This window comes from Oncorhynchus clarkii, chromosome 10 (assembly GCF_045791955.1).
Source record: "Oncorhynchus clarkii lewisi isolate Uvic-CL-2024 chromosome 10, UVic_Ocla_1.0, whole genome shotgun sequence".
NCBI classification, from domain to species: Eukaryota; Metazoa; Chordata; class Actinopteri; order Salmoniformes; family Salmonidae; genus Oncorhynchus; species Oncorhynchus clarkii.
Genome location: NC_092156.1, coordinates 49912351 through 49931402, shown reverse-complemented (window position 1 = coordinate 49931402; position 19052 = coordinate 49912351). Strand labels below are relative to the sequence as shown.

General features: G+C 44.3%; 1 pseudogene; it reads left to right on the top strand.

Moving 5' to 3' along the window:
- The first annotated feature begins 12952 nt into the window (after positions 1 to 12952).
- On the top strand, positions 12953 to 15845 carry LOC139419776 (mannose-P-dolichol utilization defect 1 protein-like; annotated as a pseudogene).
- The last annotated feature ends 3207 nt before the right edge of the window (positions 15846 to 19052 follow it).

Genomic DNA, 19052 nt, shown 5'->3' with positions numbered 1-19052 from the left:
TCATGTTTAAGTGAGCACAGCACAAGCCAAGGTGAGTCCAAAAATGTCTTGTATGCTGCTGCATAAATGATCTAATATGCAAGGGAGATATGTATACCGTAGCTAAGAAAGTAATACTAAGTGTATGTTGTGTAGTAAGACATTGTTGTTAGTAGCCCATGTGCCTCACCCTAATAATTTGGTCTATTTTCACCTCTTAATTTCGAGGCTGAATTAATTGTTTCACTGCCAGATAAGGCTCCTCTGATAGCCAGGTGCAGCGGTGGTAAGGATTCACTCCATTGTGCTGGAAAGAAAGCTCTGCCTTTGGGACAGCTTTATGTAGGCCCTAACAGTTTGTGGGCTTGCTCGTACCTATCTTTCCGATTTGGTCCTGCAGTACATACCTACACGTACGCTACGGTCACAAGATGCAGGCCTCCTTACTGTCCCTAGAATTTCTAAACCTCAACCTTTAAGTCTTTATTGAAGACTCATCTCTTCAGTAGGTCCTATGATTGAGTGTAGTCTGGCCCAGGAGTGTGAAGGTGAACGGAAAGGCACTGGAGCAACGAACTGCCCTTGCTGTCTCTGCCTGGCCGGTTCCCCTCTCTCACTGGGATTCTCTGCCTCTAACCCTATTACAGGTGCTGAGTCACTAGCTTACTGGTGCTCTTCCATGCCGTCCCTAGGAGGGGTGCGTCACTTGAGAGGGTTGAGTCACTGACTTGATCTTCCTGTCTGGGTTGGCGCTCCCCCTCGGGTTGTGCCGTGGTGGAGATCTTTGTGGGCTATACTCGGCCTTGTCTCAGGATGGTAAGTTGGTGGTTGAACATATCCCTCTAGTGGTGTGGGGGCTGTGCTTTGGCAAAGTGGGTGGGGTTATATCCTGCCTGTTTGGCCCTGTCCGGGGGTATCGTCGGACGGGGCCACAGTGTCTCCCGACCATCGACCTGCTAGCAGACTGTGTCTATTCCCTGACGGTGGCTAAAACCAAGGTTCTAGAGAGGAGTACATCCAGGAGGCTTATCAACAGGGTTTTATCTGTCCATCCACCTCCCCTGCATCAGCAGGCTTCTTCTTCATGGCCAATAAGGAGGGTGGTCTACGTCCATGTATCAACAACAGAGGTCTTAACTCCTTCACCACCAAGTACCGCTACCTTCTACCGTTGGTACTGGCCTTCATTGACAGCTCTGTGGGGCCTGGTGTTTTACTAAACTGAATCTGCGGAGTGCCTACAATCTGATCTGCATCCGTGAGGGGGATGAATAGAAGACAGCCTTCAGCACAATGTCTGGGCATTACGAGTACTTGGTGATGCCTAATGGATTAGCCAATGCTCCGTCAGTGTTCCAGGCATTCGTGAACGAGGTGTTCTGGGACATGCTTGGGTGTCGGGTGGTCGTGTATATCGTATACATCCTGATCTACTCGGCCACCTTGGAGGATCATATCGCCCATGTCCAGGTAGGCCCGGGACTCCTGTAGATTCACAACTTATCATGTGAAATGGGTGATGGACATCCACATATTAATACATACCATACGAAACGGAACACATCATACTAAATGGAGTGTCTCGGATTTACGTACAGAATAATATGAAATGCTCTGAGACCAGTATGGTCCTACTCCTGACCAAAAGACTGTGACTTGTCTGATAATCAATCAATGTGATTTTGTTTCACTAAATCTCGGTCTGTATGTTTGGTTAATTGATCTCTGGCTAGACAAGCAGATGTGGTAGCTTATTTATTAGTTTGCTAATCTATCACTGGTAAGAAACATTTAACATGGGAAATGTAGCCTAAATCAAGTGTATTATTTATCTATTGACTCACCGAGTAGCCTCATATAGTCTTATATAGGGCCTAGGATATTTTTCCTATACATGACAAAATACAGATATAACATTTCCCCCGCTTCTCTGCGCTATCTTGTATTGCTGCCCATATGAGAGCTTCGGTAAAGAATGTGTGATCAACAAACAGTATGAGAGTAGATATGGATATTTTTTTTACTAAACAGAGTTGGTCCCCGTTAAGATACCTTGATGTTTAAACAATTTCCTCTCTTCATCTCCCCGTTATTCATGAGCTGATTCGCTAACTGTATAACACAGAAGGTTGGTGGCACCTTAATTGGGGAGGATGGGCTCATAGTAATGGTTGCAATGGAATAAATTGAATGGTATCGCACTCAAACGCATGGTTTCCATGTGTTTGATACCATTCCATTCACTTCATTAATATGATCGGTCCTCCCCTTAGCAGCCTCCTGTGCTGTATAGGCCTAATCAAAAAATAGATTTTGCCAAATAGGAAATATTCTGTCATTTGTTATAGGTTATCTAGCAAGCTTAGCAACTTTAATCATATGACCTACTCATTCAAGGATTTGACTTTATTTGTACTATTTTCTACATTGTAGAATAATAGTGAAGACATCAAAACTATGAAATAACACATATGGAGTCATGTTGTAACCAAAAAATGTTATTCAAATCAAAATATATTTTATATTTGAGATTCTTCAAATGGCCACCCTTTGCCTTGATGACAGCTTTGCACGCTCTTGGCATTCTCTCAACCAGCTTCATGAGGTAGTCACCTGGAATGTATTTGAAATGACAGGTGTGCCTTCTTCAAATGTTATTTGTGGAATTTCTTTCCTTCTTAATGCATTTGAGCCAATCAATTGTGTTGTGACAAGGTGGTGTAGGGGGGTGGGGGGTTATACAAAGGCAGTAAATGTCTTTGCTAGGTAAAGCTCCACCTTATCTCAGCTCACTGGCCACCATAGCAACACTCACCTGTAGCACGCGCTCCAGCAGGTATATTTCACTTGGTCATCCCCAAAGCAAACACCTACTTTGGCCTCCTTCCTTCAAGTTCTCTGCTGCCTATGACTGGAACGAATTGCAAAAATCACTGAAGTTGGAGACTTATATCTCTCTCACTTACTTTAAGCGTCAGCTGTCAGAGCAGCTTACCGATCGCTGAAGCTGTGTAAATAGCCATCTGTAAATAGCCCATCCAACCAACTACCTACCTCAAATCCATATGTGTTTTTCTGCTCTTTTGCACACCAGTATTTCTACTTGCACATCCTCACCTGCACATATATCACTCCAGTGTAAATTGCTCAATTGTAATTACTTTGCCACTATTGGCCTATTTATTGCCTTAACTCCTTACCTCATTTGCACACACGGTATACATATTTTTCTATTGTGTTATTGGCTGTACGTCTGTTTATCCCATGTGTAACTCTGTGTTGTTGTTTTTGTCGCACTGCTTTGCTTTATCTTGGCCAGGTCGCAGTTGTAAATGAGAAAAATATTTGGTAAAAGACCAAGTCCACATTATGGCAAGAACAGCTCAAACAAGCAAAGAGAAACACCAGTCCATCGTTACTTTAAGACATGAAGGTCAGTCAATATGAATAATTTCAAGAACTTTGAAAGTTTCTTCAAGTGCAGTCGTAAAAACCACCAAGCTCTATGATGGAACTGGCTCTCATGAGGACCGCCACAGGAATTGAAGATCCAGAGTTAACTCTGCTGCAGAGGATTACCAGCCTCAGAAATTGCAGCCCAAAGAAATGCTTCACAGAGTTCAAGCAACAGACACATCTCAACATCTTTTCAGAGGAGACTGTGTGAATCAGGCCTTCATGGTCGAATTACTGCAAAGAAACTGCTACTAAAGGACACCAATGAAAGAAGAGTCTTGCTTCGGCCAAGAAACACGAGCAATGAGCAATGGACATTAGACTGGTGGAAATTTGTCCTTTGTTCTGGAGTCCAAATTGGAGATTTCTGGTTCCAACCGCTGTGTCATTGTGAGACGCGTTGTAGGTGAACGGATGATCTCCGCATGTGTATATTTCCCACCGTAAAACATGGAGGAGGATGGGTTATGGTGTGGGGTGCTTTGCTAGTGACACTGTCTGTGATTTATTTAGAATTCAAGACACACTTCTGCAGCAATACGCCATTCCATCTGGTTTGTGCTTAGTGGGACTATCATTTGTTTTTCAAAAGGACAATGACCCAACACACCTCCAGGCTGTGTAAGGGCTATTTGACCAAGTAGGAGAGTGATGAAGTGCTGCATCAGATGACCTGGCCTCCACTATTCCCTGACCTCAACCAAATTGAGATGGTTTGGGATGAGTTGGACTGCAGAATGCAGGAAAAGCATCCAGCAAGTGCTCAGCATATGTGGGAACTCCTTCAAGATTGTTAGAAAAGCATTCCAGGTGCAGCTGGTTGAGAGAATGCCAAGAGTGTGCAAAGCTGTCATCAAGGCAAAGTTTGGCTATTTGAATAATCTCAAAAATGAAATGTATTTAGATTTGTTTAACACTTTTGTGGTTACTACATGATTCCATATGTGTTATTTCATAGTTTTGATGTCTTCACTATTATTCTACAATGTAGAAAATAGTAAAAATAAAGAAAAACCCTAGAATGAGTAAGTGTCCTATAACTTTTGACCGGTAGTGTATATATATTTATTGTTTTGTACCCATTGCCTAATTTATGAAGGTCAATAACCATGTATTTATTTTGTTTGCGAGTTATTTGCTTTCCCCATGGGGATGGATGACAAATCCATTTTACATGCTTGTTATATTCTTTAAGAGTCTATTGATGCGCCCGTGCAGCATAATAAAATAAATCCCCATCAAAATCAGTCAGTTTTAGAAAGAGATATCAGTTTTAGATAGATATCAGTTTTAGATAGAGACATCAGTTTTAGATAGAGATATCAGTTTTTTGCATGGGCTGCGTCTAAATCCGCAGTATCCGCCTATAACTGTCGGCCTTCCGCATCCACAGTCAGACCATGAGACATCCCGAAAATCGGTCTTCTCACCAAAATGCCTGTAGCGTCTGAAGTCAGCAACGCTTGTTAAAATAGTACTATAAACTACCCAGCTATCAATTCTAGGGAGAGAGAACATTTTTGTAATGTTTCCCGTAATGTTCCTCTAATGAGTATCCAGTTTTCTGTTAGTTAAGGCAACATTCTATTTTACAATGTTGGCAAAAACCTTCTGAGAACCTTTTTAGCATGTTTTGGCATTAGAGTTGGGGGAACATTCCCTTAATGTCAAACAGAACATACCCAGAATGTGGTTATCATGTTCTCCGAAAATACAATATTAATGTTCTAGACTCATTTCATGAGACATTGCAAGAACACTCATATGTCCATTTTTCTGAGGGTTAGGAGAATATTCCATCAACGTCACACAAAACATACATAGAACATGGTTGCCATGTTCTCATAATATTAAGATATTAATGTTCAAGAATGTTGGAACGTTGCAGGAACATTCCTGTGTCCAACGATGTTTAAAAACACAGGACATTCTGTCATGATCCCCTGGAGATTTTTGTCTAGTTGTCTATTTTTTTGGACGTCGCCTGATGATCTCAAAGAAACCTTCTCAGCCCAAAAAACGAGTTTCATTACATATTGCCCCTTGTTACTGTTGCAGAGCCCATCAAGGCCCTGATTGGTGAACCACTGATCCTTTCACAGGTCTTCGTCTGTTGGCAAGGTCAGAGACACCCACACACGAAAACAGTGCTTTCAACTTACATATTTGACATATGATTACATTGTGCATGTTCATTTATACATTTTTTTTTTTTAACATGAGCCCAATTCAGACTCAGGAAATGTATGTCTACCTATGCATGCCTTTCCTATGCACTTCTCAATTAAGGGCACAAGGCGAGACCCAGATGCAGACACATGAGGCAGATGGTTGTAGTCTTAGATGTTTATTAATCCAAAAAGGGGTAGGCAAGAGAATGGTCGTGTACAGGCAAAAGGTCAAAACCAGTTCAGAGTCCAGTAGGTACCGAAGGGCAGGCAGGCTCGAGGTCAGTGCAGGCAGAATGGTCAGGCAGGTGGGAATGGAGTCCAGAAAACAAAGAGAAGAGAAGAGAAAAAGAAAAGCAAAGAGAAGAGAAAAAGGAGTGGTTAACTTGACAAACATACAAGATGAACTGGCACAGAGAGACAGGAAACACAGGGATAAATAACCTGGGGAAAATAAGCGACGCCTGGAGGAGGTGGAGAAAATCACAAGAACGGGTGAGACAGATCAGGGTGTGACATCTCAGTAGTTGGTATTCAGACTTACCTTACGCAGGTTCCCTTGCGAGCGCTGTATAAATTTAATTAATTAATTAATTCAACTAATTCAACCAAGTTCCTGGCCAACAGATTTTCTCTGTAGTTTTCATTCAGTACATTTTTCTAAACCCACTCTTTAAATTTGGTGGACATTTAAAATACATTTTCTTGAAAGACTCATAAATAATAAATACATAATAATAATATATTACGGATCAATAAAAGAAAGCCATGTAAATACATATACTCTTAGTGTACAAAACATTAGGAAACATCTTTCCATGACATACTGTAGAGACTGACCAGGTGAATCCAGGTGGAAGCTGTGATTCCTTATTGATGTCACCTATTAAAAGGGGAGGAGACAGGTTAAAGAAGGATTTTTAAGACTTGAGACAATTGAAACATAGATTGTAAACTCAGCAAAAAAAATGCACCTGTGGAACAGTCGTTAAGACACTAACAGCTTACAGACAGTAGGCAATTAAGGTCACAGTTATGAAAACTTAGGACACTAAAGAGGCCTTTCTACTGACTCTGAACGTGCCTTAGGCATGCTGCAAGGAGGCATGAGGGCTGCAGATGTGGCAAGGGCAATACATTGCAATGTCCGTACTGTGAGACGCCTAAGACAGCGCGACAGGCAGACAGGATGGACAGCTGATCATCCTCGCAGTGGCAGATCACATGTAACAACACCTGCACAGGATCGGTACATCCGAACATCACACCTGCGGGACAGGTACAGGATTGCAACAACAACTGCCCGAGTTACACCAGGAACCAACAATCCCTCCATCAGTGCTCAGACTGTCCACAATAGGCTGAGAGAGGCTGGACTGATGGCTTGTAAGGCAGGTCCTCACCAGACATCACCGGCAACAAAGTTGCCTAAGGGCACAAATCCACCGTCGCTGGACCAGACAGGATTGGCAAGAAATGCTCTTCAGTGACGAGTCATAGTTTTTTCTCATCAGGGTTATGGTCGGATTCGCGTTTATTGTCGAAGGAATGAGCATTACACAGAGGCCTGTTCTGGAGCGGGATCGATTTGGAGGTGGAGGGTCCGTCATGGACTGGGGCGGTGTGTCACAGCATCCTTGGACTGAGCTTGCTGTCATTGCAGACAATCTCAAAGCTGTGTGTTACAGGGAAGACATCCTCCTCCCTCATGTGGTACCCTTCCTGCAGGCTCATCCTGACATGACCCTCCACCATGACAATGCCGCCAGCCATACTGCTCATTCTGTGCGTGATTTCCTGCAGGACAGGAATGTCAGTGTTCTGCCATGTCCAGCGAAGAGCCCGGATCTCAATCCCATTGAGCACATCTGGAACCTGTTGGATCGGAGGGTGAGGGCTAGGGCCATTCCCCCTAGAAATATTCCGGGAACCTGCCAGTGCCTTGGTGGAAGAGTGGGTTAACACCTCACAGCAAGAACTGGCAAATCTGGTGCAGTCCATGAGGAGGAGAAGCACTGCAGTACTTAATGCAGCTGGTGGCCACACCAGATACTGACTGTTACTTTTGATTTTGACCCCCACCCCCTTTGTTCAGGGACACATTATTCAATTTCTGTTCGTCACATGTCTGTAGAACGTGTTCAGTTTAAGTCTCAGTTGTGGAATCTTGTTATGTTCATACTAATATTTACACATGTTAAGTTTGCTGAAAATAAACGCAGTTGACAGTGAGAGGGTGTTTCTTTTTTTGCTGAGTTTATATGTGTGCCATTCAGAGGGTGAATTGGCAAGACAAAATATTTAAGTGCCAGGCGCACCGGTTTGAGTATGTCTAGAACTGCAACGCTGCTGGGTTTTTTCATGCTCCACAGTTTCCTGTGTGTATCAAAAATGGTCCACCACCCAAAGGACATCCCGCCAACTTGACACAATTGTGCGACGCATTGGAGTCGACAAGGGCCAGCATGCCTGTGGAACGCTTCCGACACCTTGTAGATTCCATGCCCCAACAAATTGAGGATGTTCTGAGGGCAAAAGGCGATGCAACTCAATATTAGAAAGGTGTTTGTAATGTTTTGTACACTCAGTGTATGTTTGTCTCTTTTTCAGCACCAATTACTAAATAAAAAAATACTCATCTTGTATATACTTAGGGTTAGGAAAGTATTTATGAATAATAAAACAAAAAAAATGATTTGGAGAGCCTTTACACACAAAATATATTGGTAAAACTTGCCATTTTCAATTATTCAATTGATTAAATATTGGAAGGTGGGAAAAGTGTACAATAGGGGTTGAACAGTAGTCTATATATTAGTCTATAAATCTAACCTAATAATCATCACTAATCATGGAACTGTGATGACAACGGTCCAGTCGTTGTGAACCGTACACCAGGCTCCAGGTTTAAACTGCTACAAATGATCTGCGTTCCATAATGATTCAAATAGGCTACATGTCCCAAATTATTCCAATACTTGTAATATGTTTTTCCTAATATGATCCGATATTTCTAGTGATCCTCAGGAACAACCATATGAACATGACAGAGGAAAGAAAGATAGACTAATGATGTAATTGAATGATTTAAAATGTAAAGAAACTAACATTAAAGTGACAGTTATAAGCATATGTGGGTATAACTGATGGTGGCTGCCGATAGTGGCTAATATTTAACATGATACAAATTGTAAAATCACAGTGAAAAGCCGGGGTATATAATTAAAACATTCTAGAAATCCTAAATCAACTCGGCAGGTTTAGCACCACACTGTCATTTGCGCTTGGCTACTATAGCTTGGGTCTCCAGATTTTATTCCTGCAAGTTGTAAGGCCAGCATTTCATAAACTTCACTGTGGAAAAGGTGATATGTTGATATGCTTCAGTTGGCTGTCTCTAGTGCAGTGTGACTGGTTTCATGTCTCCAGCGATCATAAGGTAAAAATAGATCTAAAACAACTGTCATTTATATTTACAGTCCCCTTATCCAAACAGCTTAGCTCTTATCAATTTGTAAATTACCATGCATTTAGAATTGTGTTATTTCTATATGAAAGAATAAAGTAGATTTCTCAAACTTATTAATCATTTCATCGCGTGTAAAGGTGGAATTATGAAGGAATTAAGTCAAGGTCAGAATATGTCTGTAAACACACCTCTGCCACACCTTCATTTTTTAAATCTACACCTCAAGGGACCGTTTGACACGAGTTAAGCGTGCATAAATGGAATGCAATTCTCTTTTTATACACTTTTCTCTGAGTATTCTGACCTTGAACTTAAGCATGAGAATAGCATGCTATTCTCCAACTTTTCATTTGGGGTGGAGATCAAATAAATAAATGAGGGTGTGGCTACAGGTACACTTTGTTCTGACCTTGACTTAATTCCCTCAAAATTCCACTACCTTTACGTGCAAGGAAACCATGAATAAGGTTTAGCTAACCTACTGTTTCCTAGTGGAAAAAGCATCTACTTTATTTTTACAGATAAAAATAACACCATTCACTGCCATTTACAACTTGATAAGAGCTATTGATAAGAGTTAAGTAAATGAGTAATACATTTGGATAAGGGAATTGTAAATATAAATTACACATGTTTTAGATCTGTTTTACCTTAACGCTGGAGACAAATGTGAAACCAGTCATATGGCAGCAAACTGAAGCATATCAACTTTGCCGCAGTTGTAACATCGACACATGGGAGTCAGGAAGCAATACGTCTGGACATGAAAACTGAACCAATGCTGCCTGAAGAGTGATGTGAGGGAGTGCTAGATAAAGGGGGAGTAATCAGGGTAGTGATGGATTCCAGGTGTGCCTCATGAAGGGGCGCAGGTGTGCATAAAGAGGGTTGCCAGGTGTGCGTAATGATGGGTTGCCCCCACCCCCGACACGCAACTCGAGCCGCAGGACGAAGCCGTCGAGGAGCGGGCCGGATGGCGAAGGTGTAATTCTCGGATGATGTTGGGATCTAGAATGTCGTACACCGGAACCCAGCACCACTCCTCTGGACCATACCCCTCCCAGTCTACCAGGTACTGGAGCCGACTCACACGACATCCAGGAGTGATCTGACGGCATAGGCGGGGCTCCCCTCAGTGTGTTCAAGGGAGGCGGAGGGGTGTTGGGGGATGGCATCAGCCAGGGGACCGGGAACCACCGGCCTGAGAAGGGAAACATGAAAAGATGGTGAGATCGTATAGTTAGTGGGGAGTTGTAATCTACCTCGTTGACCCTCTGGAGTACCTTGAACAGCCCCACAAACCGGGGACTCAGCTTCTTACAGGGCAGGCAGAGTGGGAGGTTCCTGGTAGAGAGCCAGATGTGATTGCCAGGATGGAACATGGGAGCCTCACTGCGGTGGCAATCCACCTGCTCTTTCTGACGGCGGGTGGTGCGCTGGAGTCTCAGGTGGGCATCGTTCCATACCTCTTCTGCACGTCTAAACCACTCGTCCACCGTAGGAGTGTTGGTCTGGCTTGGATTCCTCAGAGCCAGGGCCGGTTGATAACCCAGAACACACTGGAAGGGAGTCAGCTCGGTGGAGTGTCGCAATGAATTCTGGGCATATTCAGCCCAAGGAAAGAATCGGGCACGCTCCCCCTGCCGGTCCTGGCAGTGACACCTCAGGAACCTCCCTAGCTCCTGGGTCATCCTCTCCACCTGCCCGTTAGATTGAGAATGGTACCCGGAGGTGAGGCTGACCATGACCCCCTGCTTCTTCATGAAAGCCTTCAGTCACGTGATGTGAATTGCGAGCCACGATCGGAGACGATATCCCCCGGAAGCCCATAGTGCTGGAAGACCTGCTGGAACAGTGCCTCAGCAACCTGGAGAGCGGTAGGGAGACCAGACAGAAGGATGAAACGCCATGATTTTGAGAATATGTCCACAACCACCAAAATGGTGGTGAAACCATCAGAGGGGAAATCAGTGACGAAATCAATGGACAGTTGAGACCAGGGACGCTGAGCCACGGGAAGTGGAAAGAGTTTACCTGCTGGAGCATGCCGGGGAGATTTAGTACATACTGAACATGAGTTGGCAAGTTGTGCAACGTCCTGCGCCAAAGTGGGACACCGGTATTTCTAAGAAAGTGATTGAGCAGTGATACCTGGATGTCCAGCAGCGAGGGATGTGTGTGCCCAGGTCAGCAACCAATCTCTGATCCCCTTGGTGACGTAGATGCACTCCGGAGGGCAGGTGGCAGTAGCGGCTTCCCTCTCCAGAGCCTGGCGGATGTCCACATCTACGTCCCAAAACACGGGCCAAAGATACGGAAGGACTGATTGATGGGCTGGTGGACACTCACAGGACCCTCCACCGACGTGGAACCACAGGGTGTGGGAAAGCAGGTCTTCCGACATCCTGGTCCCCGGGCGGTAATCCTCCTCTCTGACCAGGAGATGGTGGGTGGCTGAGGATGACTTTGTGTATGGGTGCGATGATGAAGAAGGGAAGGCTTTCCTGGTGCTTGTGTCCCACTGTGAGGGTGAGTGGTGCTGTGACATGAGTAAATGTGCTGGATCCCAATGGTTGCATATCCAGAGCTTGGACAGGAAAAAGAGAGGAGAGTTTGTAAGAAGTTGTGTTCAGGGAGGAGTCAGGAGCCTGGTTGATGAAGTTCCCAGCGGCACCGGAGTCCAGTAGAGATATAGAGACAGATGAGGGAAAGCCAGCCAGTGAAATTGAACCCAGAAAGTGTTTGGTGGAAAGAGATGTTGGAATACCCTAAGGACGGAAGGCCACAGGGCCGCCGCTCTGCTCTAGAGGACCCCAGGTTTGGACGCACCGGGCACCGCTGAAGCTGGTGTCCCTCCTGGCTGCAATAGGGACAGAGCCCCAGCTCTCTCCGGCGACGCTGCAGAGAGGTGCGTGGCCCCCACCTCCATGGGTTCTGCCACAGGACAGTCATAGGAGCGAGGCAAGTGGCGAGGTGGACACCGACGCTCCCAAAGAAGGTTATACGCATGGATGGCCATCAAGATGAGAGGATAGGTTGTCATCTTTGACATGCCAACTCCATCTGGATCTCCTCGCGCAGTCCACTGCGGAATAGAGTGCGGAACGCCGGCTCATTATATCTGCTGGAGGCTGCCACAGTCCGAAAGGTAGGGCGTACTCCACATCAGTCTGGGCACCCTGCTGGTGTTCAAAAAGTTGCTCATCTCCCTCTCTGCTCTCTGGAGGATGGCCCTGAACAGAGCCATGAACTGCTCATAGGAACCCAACTCATCCGCTCCTCTCTCCCAGACGGACGTAACCCACTCCAATGCCTGTCCGGTCAGCTGGGAAATGACCATGGCAATCTTGGTGGGGGCTGCCGTCTGGTAGGAGAAATAGAGGGAGCACTAAAGTAGGAAGCCACTGCATTTCGAAGGAGTACCGTCATAAGTCGGGCATCGCTGACCTGGGCGGACGGCTGGGGGACTGGCTCACTTTGACGACCGAAGGTAAGAGGCCCTCCGTCAGAGGTATGGAGAACCTCGCTGGTGGAGTCGAGGCGGTGGAGAACGTGGAGGACCTCCTTCATGGTTGTATCCAGTAGAGCCAGCTGGTTGCAGTGTTGGTGTAGTAGATGATCCTGTTTCTCGAACGTCTGGAAGATGGTGTATTCTTCCATAATTTCTGATGCATTATTATGTAACCAGACGCAAGGAGTCAGGATGCAGGTGCAGATGGTGAGTTAAATAATAACGAACATGGAGAGTTGCAAATCAAGAGAAATGTCTGGACATGAAAACTGAACCAATACTGCCTGTGGAGTGATGTTAGGGAGTTCCTAGATTAAAGGGAAGTAACCAGGGTAGTGGCGCAGGCATGATGGGGCGCAGGCATGCGTAATGAGGGTTGCCAGGTAAGCGGGAGTAGACGTGACAGCAGTAAAGTTTAGGAAATGCTGTGGCATTATGCTGAATTTTTATTCAGACCTTTTAATAAGTTACCCATACTGCCGAAATTATTGTTTAGATACGCTATTGTTTTGATACATTGGCAGAGCCACGTATCAACCGGAGGGATGGTATGGTAGAGATAATTAGATAACACTTTGTAGCATACGGAATAACTAACTTTTTAAAATGTTTTATTGTTCACGTTGTGTTATTTGTGCACAGAATAATAGTAGACAGAAAGCAGGCTTAGAAAAACGCACATGAGTACAGGTAAAAGATTGACCTATTGTGTTAATAATTATAAGAATAACCCCCGATAAAGATGGGTTATCCCCATTTGAGAAAGTATTTGGAAGACCATATAGAATGCCAGAATTAGGAAGGCCGGAACACGGTGTTGTAGAGACAGAAAATACTAGCAGAACACATGAGGAAACTGTTCAGTAACCACACCCGTATGTCTGAGATTTTATGCCCAACAGGAGAACTACAGAAGGAGATTACACACAAGATTCTGCCAGGAGACTGGGTCTGGGTCCAATCACTAAAGAAATAGAACTGGAAGCAGTCACAGTGGGAGGGGCCATACCATGCTCCTGGTGACAGCCTTTGCGGTGAGAATAGCTGAAAGTGCTACCTGGGTTCATATAACACATTGCGGGAGGGTAAGACACACTGACACTGTCGAAAAATCACAGAGTTAGGAGAAGAACCGAATACCAACAAGGTTCGGAGGTTACCTCTCTAACGAAGATTCGTTAGAAGTGAAAGTGTGGGTTGGTCTCTAGCTGGTGATGTATTTTCCGGGAAGGGGTGGGGCATACAGGAGTACTGGTCGGTCTGAGCTGTCTGGTTGTGGGAGCCATATTCTTAATACACCACAACCCACCTGAGAAAGCAGGGGGTAACTTGACCCATAGTGTAGAAGATGAGGATGTTGTAATAACAAAATACAAAAGGTAACTTAATCTGGGTAAAAGGGAAGTGAGAGTAGAGCTAGGGAAGGATGTCTCAGTTGAGTTCTATGTAGACCAAATGGGGTCTCTGACCCCTTGGCAGTCTAGAACTATGAGCGTTTATGGAAGATATCTGTGCAGGTCCCCGTGTAGTTCATGGAAACAGGTCATAGCTCACACAGAGAGAGAGAGGGCTATATAAATCCACATACCCAGTATGGAAGAAGATGGAGTATAGTGAAGGTGAGGTGTTTTTTTACTATTATCAAGGGAAGCAAGGGAAGTATTAGCAAGGGAAGTATTGCATAAAGGTACGAATTACCATTAAAAACATAAAGAGGATCTCGGGTTATGCTCCTTCATCCCTCTTCCCTAGAGCACAGCTCCCTTCAGTTGTGGAATGTACTTTAGGCCAGGAGTGAATCAGGGATCAACTGGTGGTCTGTCCTACTGCAGGTCTATGCCATCACAGGTCCTGTACTCTTTTGCATCACCAACAACTTCCCCCTCGAGTATGAACAATCAATTGACAAACCATTGTATCTTTATTTGCTCCACGTCTGTCTGTTTGTTGCACAGAGCATGGGCAGAGACTACTCATGTCGATCCAGAGTTTGGCCATGAGCTTCCTCATCTAACACTACAGTAGTAACACCCTCAAACGTATGACCACTCCCCTCTGTATACATGTGTGCTTCTAATGTGCATGAGTCCCTGCCTACAGATAAAAAAATTTGACACAAGCATTCGATCAGATAAAGTTTGGTAATTCACCACCCCATTTGTAAAAGGAACAATATGTCAGCCATGGGAGTACAACATAAATAGTTAATGCCTAACAGTTTATTTTAGGCTACATTTCACAGGAATAATGTGTTTATGTTCTGTACAGTGGCTGTGTCCTAACTGTCCTTGTTTCCTGCAGGTGTGTTGTTAATCTTGGCCTACAGTGGTGTGATGTTGCTCCTGACCTCTGCGCTGACCTTTTCTCTGGTCCATAAACATTTAATCTCTGCAACGCAGGCCTCCAGCACGCTGGCTGTTGTTGCTAGCCGGGTATGATACCATACAACGCTTTTATTGTCCATTTGCATGGAAATATAATCAGCTGGAAGGCTTCTGGCATTTGTGGTACAGTCAGCAGAGGGTGTACTGTAGGAGCTGGCCTATGGGATAAGAATGCATGTGCAAAGTTTAGCAGGAGAAGAAGTACAACATTTGATTAGTTTGCTGCAAAGGAAGGCAAGGCTTTTTGGTCTTTGTCAATGGTGAGAAAACAAGCAAGGTAACTGCTTATGTTAGGTCATAATAAACATGTGTCTGTAGATGTTTACACACTGACTGCTAAGAGGAAGCTAACTGCATGTGTTGGGCTATAATAAGTTGCCTATATTGACTTGTACAGACTGGCTGCTGAGTGTTTGTTATGTTGGGTGTGTTTGGCCAGGTGATCAAGACAGGAACTACTGCCATGGCAACAAGGGCCAGCTGTCACCTCTGTCTGTGTTCCTGGTCTCCACTGGATCACTGGCTGTAATATTCACCTCTCTACGGGTAACACACACACACACACACACACACACACACACACACACACACACACTTAGAAAAAGGTGAAAGCAGTGTTTCTCTGTTTGTATTACTCTTATTAAAATAATATCATCACATCCCTTTCAAATCCTCTTTGTATTTGACCCTGTTCTCTCATTTTACTCATGCGTCTCTGTTCCCTTCTCACTCTCTTCCTCATCATTTTCCTCCCTTATCCCCCTCATCTCTCTCTCCTCCCCTGGTCCTATCCCTCTCTGAAGGAGACTGGAGACTAGATCTCTGTCTCCACTCTGACCCATGTGCCTGTCACTGCTGCAGACCTGGCGCCAGAATAAAGTGAAATCGGTGAGGGGGCAGTTGAAATCGGGCACAATTTGGGGGGATTCTTGCATTGGAATGACTTTGAATTCCGTTTATCACGCTACACCCCAATAAACAAAGTTCAAATGCTGAGACTACGAGAACATTGATTGGGTGCTTTTGAGGTGACAGGTAGGCTACAGATTTCGCTGCAATCTCCACTGCGCTGTATCAGCACAACGGTCGGTGACCTACCTACACACTAAAGCGAGGCCGTTTTGGTAATGAATATAATGGACGGATAGGGTAATCGGGTAGGGTAATTCACCTATTACAAACAACCTATGTGAATGCAGCCGTGCTTTACCAAAATAATGCAAACAAGGTGCTGAAAGTCGTAGCCTAGTTATTCATGCATGCACATGCAAACAAAAATACTGAATAGCCTTATTTGGCTTAGAATACAGACACAACTGCGAATGAATGAATGCAAACAAAACGGTGGTACCAAGTAGGCCTAGCAAACAAAATATCAGATTATGTCATGCATTTATCAATCTATATTTAGGATAGTTACATTAACAGTAAATACATGCAGTAAACAAAGGGTGAATGGAGATACAGATAAGTAAACTACAGCCTTGCAGCCTTGCCAAACAAATAGGCCCACTTCGAACATGGAAAACCATGCCGCTCATGAGTACAGCAACACGTTGTGATATGGCACAATACACTCCTGTGGCTCAAATTCAACCCACGTAAATTCAACCCATCAATTAAGCAATGCCAGCCAAACATAAACATGTTTCCAATACGTGCAGTTCAATTTACAACTACGAAAACCAATAGGCTACCAAGAACTACAATAGAATGTGGCTATTCATATGCTGAAACATACCGCTATACCCAGGTGCGTCATTTGGGTTCTTGCGTTGGAATTCTGCAGTAATTCCAGCCACTCTCTTGCTAGCCTAATGACAATAACGCTTTTTACAGCTAGCTAAGAAGCTACCTAAACTCTGTAGTGGTAGGGCGTGAGGCAGAATTGAGTGAAGCAACTTCAATGGTAAACGTGACCCCCGATTTTATTAATCAAATATTATAGGCGGAGGCGTATCATGTTATTCCCTTAGCCTACCCAAGTGACTTCCCATAGCCCCTTTACGCACACTGTGGCGCGCTCTGTCCATTGTGCTGACACAGCACATCGGAGATACAGGTTTTGCGCCAACCTGTCATTCAATCATTTGAACTTATTTGCTATTTTCATATAGATACATACAATTAAAACTGAGGGTGCTAAGCCCCCCCTTGTGGAGCTGGGTCCGCACAGCTGCCTGCTCCTGGTGTTGCAAGACTGGCAGCACTAAAGACAAAACTGAGTAATAGTCAACCACAACTCAATCCAAGGACCTACTGTTATAGTAAATGGTACCAAATATTCAATGTTACTTCAATCATTCCTTCGTGTGCGCATGCTTGTTTTGAGGTGCTTTTATGGCAAAGTTTAGACCATAACATTTCAGGTCACAAAATATAATACTCTATATGAACCGTATTTGTTCTGTCAGTGAATGCATTGTTGCTACGAGACAAATGTACTGCGATTCTCATTCATGCCTCTAGAGAGAGACAAAGCACAATGTTCATGTCATCTTGAGGAAAGCTTCAGCAGAAGTATAATCTTCCAATAAAAATAACACAAATATTGCCATTTTTGCTTTCCATTGGCTCATATATGGGGATTGGGTTGTTGACCTTTCTTGTTATTAAAACTGTTGAATTGATTATCGTACTTGTCATGTTTTTCCAACTTCTATGAAGATGTTAACCCACTCAACCCTAACACTTCTCCAAGTTTATACCATCATTGTAAAGCCCTAGTTATTTTCTAGCTTTGACAAGTCATTTCTGAAGATTATAATTTAATGTGATTAATTCATGTCTGTCCCTCCATTTTTAAGGTCAAACCTATTACGTGAACTAAACTCTAATTTTAATATGGTGAAACTATTCCTTTAAAAAATAAAATAATCTGAATGTAATGGTCAAATCAGTGTAAAAGCAGTTGAGCTGGTTTTACTCTTTTTGGCCAATTTCTGTTTTCTGGTGGAAAACTGAGCTCGTTGAGCATAACACGTCAACCCTGTTACCCATAGATAGGTTTTTAACCATTTTAAAAACATTGAAGCAAGTATTCAATTGCCCCTCCCTGTTGAACACAAGTTTCCATTTCCTCTGTCACAAGGTGATTAATAAATATATATTTTTATGGCTGTTTTTAAGATGAGAACCTCAATCATGTTACTTTATTGGCACTTACTATAGTAATTTTGTTTATTTAAGCCCTTGAGATGGGAAACCATGTTTTTATGAATTGGAACATGTGCTCTTTATGACAATGTTAAAATTAGGTCAAATTAAAAGTTTATTTTGACCAAGTTACTCTAACCAAACTGTACTCTGTTACTGGACTGACCCTACAGCAATCAGGTATTTGGCATCATGGCCAGCTTTACAGTTGAATGCGCTAACATCCTAGGTCCAGTGACGAGGAGGAGTAGTAAGGATCGGAGGACCAATGCGCAGCGTGGTACGTGTTCATGCTCTTTATTAAACCAAGCAAACACTGAAACAAAACAATAAACGACACTTGAAATAACTAACCGAAACAGTTCCGTGTGGAACACACAGACACAGAAAATAAACACCCACAAAACACAAGTGGGAAAAGGCTACCTAAGTATGATTCTCAATCAGAGACAACTAACGACACCTGCATCTGATTGAGAACCATACCAGGCAAAAGCAAACACAACATAGAAAACGGAACATAGACAAACCCCCCCAACTCACGCCTTGACCATACTAAGACAGAGACATAACAAAGGAAAGAAGGTCAGAACGTGACAGTATCCCCCCCCCCCAAAGGTGCGGACTCCGGCCGCAAAACCTGAACCTATAGGGGAGGGTCTGGGTGGGTGTTTGTCCGCGGTGGCGGCTCTGGCGCGGGACCTGGACCCCAGTCCACTATAGTCTTTGTCCGCCTCCTCAACCGCCTCCGTGGCCTCTCGGCAGCGCCGGAGTGAAGGACGACTCCGGCAGCACCGGAGTGACGGGCGATTCCGGCAGCTCCTGGCTGACGGACGGCTCTGGCAGCTCCTGACTGACGAGCGGCTCTGGCAGCTCATGACTGACGAGCGGCTCTGGCAGCTCCGGACAGACGGGCGACTCTGGCAGCT